At 39.7% G+C, this 7,866-nt stretch overlaps 1 pseudogene; it reads left to right on the top strand.

Moving 5' to 3' along the window:
• The first annotated feature begins 441 nt into the window (after window positions 1-441).
• LOC148123505 (ADP/ATP translocase 2 pseudogene) lies at window positions 442-1,427 on the top strand (annotated as a pseudogene).
• Window positions 1,428-7,866: the final 6,439 nt, after the last annotated feature.

The raw sequence follows: 7,866 nt of genomic DNA, 5'->3' as shown, positions 1-7,866 counted from the left end.
CTTTTGGGTTTAATGATATGTTGTTTTGGAAAAGTGGTTCTGCCTTTGTTTCCATTGAGGATGAGAACCTGAGGGTTAATTCCAGACTAATTTGGTTTAATAGACAAGATACCCCGAAAGGTTTCCGTGAACCCCCCCCAAATACTTCACCCAACAATAAGCAGTTTGTAAAGAACTATGCTCACATTTCCAAATATTGCTTGTAAAAGTTTGTTTACATTTAAGGGGGATATGATATAGAGACAAATACTTTGCATTTCTATGGATCTTGGTCTATTGCTACAAATTTAAGGTTAATTTTGTTATATATATATATATATATATATATATATATATATATATATATATATTTCTGCTTTTGCTTAAGGTATTGTGTTTGTGCAGCTCATTTAAAAATGTAATGTAGCCCAGAGTTCGGAAGTCAAAGTCGTTTGTCAAGCCTGTCCCGTTCTGCACTTCTCTGCCTTTTCTTTCTCTTTCAACATGACAGATGTTGCTGTGTCCTTCGCCAAGGACTTCGTGGCAGGTGGAGTGGCCATGGCCATCTCCAAGACGGCAGTAGCGCCCATTGAGTGGGTCAAGCTGCTGCTGCAGGTGCAGCATGCCAGCAAGTAAATCACAGCAGATAAGCAATTCAAGGGCATTGTAGACTGCATGGTTCATATTCCCAAGGACCAGGGAGTCCTGTCCTTCTGGTATGGTAACCTGGCCAATGTCATCAGATACTTGCCCACCGAGGTTCTCAACTTTGCCTTCAAAGATAAATACAAGCAGATATTTTTGGGTGGTATGAACAAGAGGACCTAGTTTTGGCCTACTTGGCAGGGAACCTGGCATCAGGTGGTGCCACTGGGGCCACATCCTTGTGCTTTGTGTACCCCCTTGATTTTGCCCGTACCCATCTAGCAGCTGATGTGGACAAAGCTGGAGTTGAAAGGGAATTCAAAGGCCTTGGTGACTTCCTGGTTAAGACCTACAAATCTGATGGGATTATGGGCCTGTACCAAGGCTTTAATGTGTCAGTTCAGGGCATTATCATCTACCAAGCTGCCTACTTTGGCATCTATGACATTGCAAAGGGAATACTTCCAGATCCCAAAAACACATCTTCATCAGCACAGTCTGTCACTACTGTCACTGGCTTGACTTCCTATCCCTTTAATATGGTTCGCCATCCTATGATGATGCAGTCAGGACTCAAGGAACTGATATCATGTATATAGGCATGATGAACTGCTGGAGAAAGATTGCTTGTGATGAAGGAAGCAAGACCTTTTTCAAGGGTGCATGGTCCAACATTCTCAGGGGTATGGGTGGTGCCTTTGTGCTTGTCTTGTATGATGAGATCAAGAAGTACACATAATTATGTCTTAGGTGTGCTCCCCGAGAACAGGCAAGTTGCATAATACACCATATCTTGAACATTCTGGACAGTTTCTCTGGGATTGCTTATTTTATCAATGGCAACTATTTATCAGTTGAAAAGTCAGAAGCAATAATATTCATCTGACCAGTTTTCCCTTAAAGCCATTTCCATAATTTCAATAATGATGGGACTCAATTATATTTTTTATTTCAGTCATTCCTGATAATAAAAATTGAAGAAATAAAAAATATCTAAAGACAAAAAATGTAATGTATAATTAAGAAATACAGATTAATAGATAGTCATTTATAATCAAGCTTGTAGTCATGTTAGGTTTTCTAGATGCAAAGAGAAATATTTAAGATGGATAGGTATTCTTCAAATATTTCAAAAATGTACAGAATATGACATTTTAAATGTTTTAAGAACTTAGGACTTTTCACAACAGTGAGACATGTCTGATTCTGACAGCACCAACTACTTCAGAGAGGTTAATGAGCATTGAAGTAACTCATGTAATTTGCCTTCAATGAGACAAGGATAGCCATTTGGGCAAGAAACTGTTCTTACCTGGACTGTTTGATGATATTCTGTATATACTGGACATGTAAGACCTACAGGAAAATGACTTCTAAAGTTATTTGGTGCTGGAGAATTGTCTGTAATCTGTCAATCATATTTTAAATAAATGCTGATTGGCCAGGCAAAAAGTATAGGCAGAAAAGCCAGACAGGAAGTAGAGGTGATGCAATGAGAACAGGAGTACTCTGGGAAGCAGGAAGTTCCCTCTGCCATTCCTGCCCAGATCACCGAAGAAACAACATGTGAGCTGACAGTAAAAAAGATACCAAGCCATATGGCTAACATAGATCAGAATAATGGGTTAATATAAATTACAAGAGTTAACAAGAAGCCTGAGCTAATGGGCCAATCAGTTTTATAATCTTATGGAGTTCTGTGTGTGATTTTTATTGGGACTTGCTGGTTGTGGGGTATTGGGCAGGACAGATACCCCAACAAGCCAGCCAGTCACGTTACAGATGGCGCCAACATGTGGACAACTCTATCCACATAAAGCCTGAGACAGCTTGGGAAATAATTCTAGAACAAAATAACAGCATTATGCATGATTTCTTGGTAGCAGCAATTTCTTGGTTCTCCTCTGCTTGATAGAGACAAACAAGCGCTCTCATCTAAGAGAGGCTTCCTGACTCAACTTTAGCTGCAAAACCTTGCAGCTCTTTTAAGAGGTCCTGCCACGAAACACTTAAACTATGTTGATGAAAAGCTGAAGACATGCTTTTCGGTTTTCAGCCATAGCAGGAAAAAAGCTGCGCTGTTTTAAAATGCCGGTTTTCTGGGCCATCCTGCCAGGACAAACTCTGACTCTTTCAGGCAGGCAGTCTGACTGAATGTGGTCTGCTGGGGCTTGCTTGTTGGCAGGGACCTTGAAATGCCACAGAGTTGTGGCAGTAAAAATGGCTCCAGCAGTACCTCTGCCATGAGGCTGAAAAGTTAAGGAATGGGCTAGATCCAGCCATCAAAGTCACAGTTTTAGACTCATATGATCAGAAAAAGAGAGAGAGATACAATAAAGAGAGATTCAAAGACAAAAAAAAGCCTCTAAATGTTTTACAGTATGTTAAAAATATATACAGGCTAAAAGTTAAAGTTCTTATAGTTAAATAAAAGAAAGAGAATAGTTGGGTGTGATGGTACACACCTTTAATCCCAATGTCTGGGAGACAGAGGTATATTGACCTCTAAGACTTCAAGGGGCAGAGGTAGATTGACCTCTAGGACTTAAAGGTATGGTAGGACATACCTTTAATCCCAATGCCTGGGAGACAGAGACAGACAGATCTCTGTGAGTTCAAGGTGTTTTAGCACACACCTTTAATCCTAGCACTGGGGAGGCAGAGACAGAGGGATCTATGAGTTCAAGGACAGCCTGGTCTACAGAGTTATTCCAGGACAAAGATATACAGAGAACCTGTCTCAAAAAATAAAAATAAAAATAAAAGAAATAGAGGTTAAAATAAAGCCGCAAAAAGATGGAAAATACAAAGAGAATCTTGATACTGCATGCTATTATGCTCTCTTTAAATTGTTTAAATGCTGAGGAAGGACAACAGCTGCTAAAAGATACTTGCTTATAAATGCTGCTAAATTAATACAAGATAGATATTTTGAAAATACCTTGGCTTCAAAATTAAAGTCAAAAGGTATGTTACTTTGGAGAAGAGATTTTGCTTTTGTTTCCACAGGAAATGAGAGACTATGGATTCATTCTGAGCTAAGAAAAGTCAGATTTGATCAAGAAAGACCACCCAAAAAGTCCCCGGTAGGAACAGATGACCCGGATGTCTGAGTTCTACATTGAAAACTGATTCAGTACTGCTGCCTGAGATGATCAAGATTCACAGGATACTCCAATCCAGACTTGATTATAACTCTAAATTTTCTTTAGGTCCCCATAAGATTATCAGTGCCCCCAATCAGCAGAAAATAGCCTAAAAAACTATGCCCACATTCCCCCAAAAATGAACTATGGATATTTTCCTTTGTTAAAAAAAAAAAAAGAGGGGGAAATGGTGCAGGAGAATTGTCTGTAATCTGTCAATCATATTTTAAATAAATGCTGATTGGCCAGGCAAGAAGTATAGGTGGGAAAGCCAGACAGGAAGTAGAGGTGATGCAATGAAAACAGGAATATTCTGGGAAGCAGGAAGTTCCCACCGCCATTCCCGCCCAGACCACCAAAGAAGCAACATGTGAGCTGACAGCTAAAAAAGATACTAAGCCATATGGCTAACATAGATAAGAATAATGGGTTAATATAAATTACAAGAGTTAGCAAGAAGCCTGAGCTAATGGGCCAATCAGTTATGGAGTCCTGTGTGTGATTTTTATTGGGGCTTGCTGGCTGTGGGGTACTGGGCGGGACAGATACCCCAACAAACTGTCCCGTCATGTTACATGTAAAGAAGGTGAGATGGTCCTTCAGTGTTCCTGCTTCATGAAAGAGTCTGTCAGACATTCTATAGGACACAGAAGACAGTGACTGAGAAACTGTCAATATAGGCAGAACTGTCTTTAAAATTTCCTGTTTCATTTGTAAAATCTTACAGATACTATGGGACTGTAGGGTGAAGATGGATGCCCCAATGTTACAGAAGAACTTGGGGTGACTGTCCAGGCAGTGAGATGTTTAAGTAAATTCTAGAGTTTTGGACGTTGTTTACAATGCACTTCTTGTTAACTTAAATAACATTATATCTTTCTCAGGTCTTTGATGGAGTTGAAGAATAGTTATAATTATAGTTTTCCTTAGTTATGATAAAAGACAAAGTAGATATAAATATTATGTCTGTAATTCTTACCTGGTAACTATGTAAAAATGTAATTTTACTGTTTTAAAGTTAAAACCTTCCCTTTTATTTAGACAGAAAATGGGAGGTGATATGGTATTCCCCTCTGAATGCTGTGAATATGTTTTGTTACCATACATTAATAAAGAAGCTACTTTGGACCAATGGAAGGCAGAATAGAACAAGGTGGGAATTCCAAGCAGAAACAGAGGAAAAAAGAAGATGGAGTCAGGGAGACGCCATGCAGTTGCCAAAGGAGAAAGACGTGAGCTGCCAGGCAGAAACTTACCAGTAGGCCACAACCTCATGGTGAATCACAGATTAATAGAAATGGGTTAATTTAAGATGTAAGAGTAAGTTAATAAGAAACCTGAGCTAAAAGGGTAAGCGGTGTTTTAATTAATATAATTTCTGTGTGATTATTTTGGGTTTGGGTGGCTGGGAAATGAATGAGCAGTGTCTGTCTACAGCCCATAAAGAAACTCATGTTATATATGACATATTCTAGCAAGCTTTCCTAAACATTAAGAGCAGAATCTTTCAAAGCACACAATGTATTGAATGTCACCCCCACTAAACACACACACACTGGCCACACAAATTTTATTTAACACTGAGCTCCTCAAACCATCTAAATCCCCCATTGACACTTGATCCTCACCTGTGAAAGCCTCTTCCTCTGTCACAAACATTGCCTGGCCAGCTGTTCTTTCCATCCTAAATATAAAAGAATCAATATATTTTCTTTTAAGAAGCAGCATACAGATGCCTGTCCCCAGAATGTTTTCTGGGATTTTCTCTGGTGCATCATATCCTCTTCTGTGCCTTTTCTTCTAGGGTAATGGAGACAGACACTGCAATAGATATACTCTGAACAAAGTGTTGGTGAGCCTGGCACCCAGATGTCCATGGATATTTTCCCCTTTTCAGAGATAGCCTTCATGGACATCATCATGGTATGCCTTGGGTTAAAGGGATCATCAGTTTAACCTGGACCATCAGGTTTCCTAGCTTATTTCTTGAGGACCAAGGGTCCTTGTGCTCATGAATGATTATGATAGGCAGTCTCTGGTGTCAATAGGACAGGTTTTCCTTGTTGATCAGTGTTTAGATTTTTAGTAAGTCACTCAAGTCTAAACTGTATATAGTCAAAATGAAATCTATATTCTTTTTCATTTTATGTGAGCTATCAATATCGAATACTTGATCTGCAAATATTCATTTCTTTGATGTCATTATTCCACTTCTAAGTTTGATATTTCTCCTGTTTTATTCATGATCATTCTCTGTAAAGCTCAAGGAATTCAGTTAGGAATTTGAGGATATAAGAGCTAGAGATATATCACATTGATTTAGGGTTAAAAAATATTTTTACCATTCTCTTAAGTCTTGTAAAAAAAGATAACATCAAATGAAAACCTATTGCTCCTAGTTGTAGAACAGGAACTGTGGATATCCAGGCTGTTTGGTGATTGGCCATCCTCGTCCAGGCTTCTCAGATCTATCCAAAGTGCCAATCTTACGGGATGCTGTCCTATGTGAAGACAATGGTGGTCAGAGGAGCAGGGTTAATGCTGGAGAGGTCTGGAGGACAATGATATGCACAAATAGCTCCCTGGGGAAGATTTTCAAGAACTTCTTCTCAGATCCAGAGAAGAGGTATGGCTCCCTGTTTCAGGAGAAATTTTCTTAATGTGTTTTCACTGATGGATTGGGCACCCAAGTCTTTTGAAACCTGTAAACCTCAGTACAAGGTTTCTTAAGTCCTTTATATTTGGCCTCCTTGAAGAAAGTTTTATTAAGGTAGTGGTAGCTGTGAATAGCACTCAGATTTAATAAAGTAATATACTGTACACAATCCCATTCTTCACCTTGTGAGCTGATCCTCTCTCCTTTTGGCACCTTTTCAAATCTTACAGTACAGCTAGACAAGGATGAAGATGCAATTAATGTAACCACTAACAGGAAGACTTGAGGGAACCCTGCTGGTGGAGATAAAGAATCCCTTTTGATAATAAAATGAGTTTCCATTCAGCAGCTTTTAGGAATGGCAGAGCAGCTGTGGTGGTGTGTAATAATGACATTATACTGACTTGTACAAGTGAGAAGGAGGGAACAATGACTTTGAGCTCATTGGCAACACATATAAGCATCAGAGGATGAGAAATAAATCCAACCTATATTCAAGTGTAGGAGCCAGCCATAATAAGTTAAATATGAACAGATCACCCAAAGGAAGTTCTTTACTTCCAACCACTATCACCTGCCAGAGTAGGACTCAGCCATTGATAAATTTAATAGAGGCCTGAGTCTCAGTAGTTTACCCTGAAGCAATACCTGATTGCAAGAAGAACCACAAATTGAGATTATCCGAGCACCACCCAAAAACAGACCAACCAAGGAAAATGCCTAACATTCCAACTGCTGTAGGTAGGACCGCCTGCCAGCACACACTCACCAGGACACCCCTAGACAAATGTCAGCCAATCAGGGGTTCTGAACCTCAGAAACCCCTCACCCCCACCTTTACTACTATAAAAACCCTACTCTAACTGAGACCAGGGCTCTCTGTTTATTCCAATACTTTGGACATACAGAGAGACCAAGTTTGCAAACGTGCATAAAATAAAGGCTCTTTGCTTTTACTTATGGGACTCAGTCTCCTTGTTGGCTTTTGAGGAACTTCACGGATTTGGGCATAACACGAGGGCCTTCTATTTCAGTAAAATTCTTAGGAGTCCCATGGTGTGGTATTCAGAGATATTATTTCCAAGGAGAAAAGTAAGTTTTTGTTCCCACCAAGAAAGAAGCACAATATTTATTGGGCCTATTTGGATTCTGCAGACAGCCCATTCCTCACTTATGCGTGTTACTTTAGCCAATATACCAAGTAACTCAGAAAGCTGCTAGCTTTGTGTGTTGTGCTTGGAACAGGATAAGGCTCTGCAACAGGTCCAGGCTGCTGTGCACGCTGCTTTACCAGTTGGACCATATGATCGAGCAGTCCTGATGTATGTGAGGTGGCAGTGGCAGATAGGAGTGCTGTTTGAAGTTTTGGGAGGAAACTTATGATTATTCACAGAAGACACCTTTGGGATTTTGGAGCAAGGCTCTACTATCGTTTATTTT

This window comes from Myodes glareolus, chromosome 1 (assembly GCF_982192425.1).
Source record: "Myodes glareolus chromosome 1, mMyoGla1.1, whole genome shotgun sequence".
NCBI classification, from domain to species: domain Eukaryota; kingdom Metazoa; phylum Chordata; class Mammalia; order Rodentia; family Cricetidae; genus Myodes; species Myodes glareolus.
This window is presented reverse-complemented; position numbering and strand designations above follow the sequence as displayed.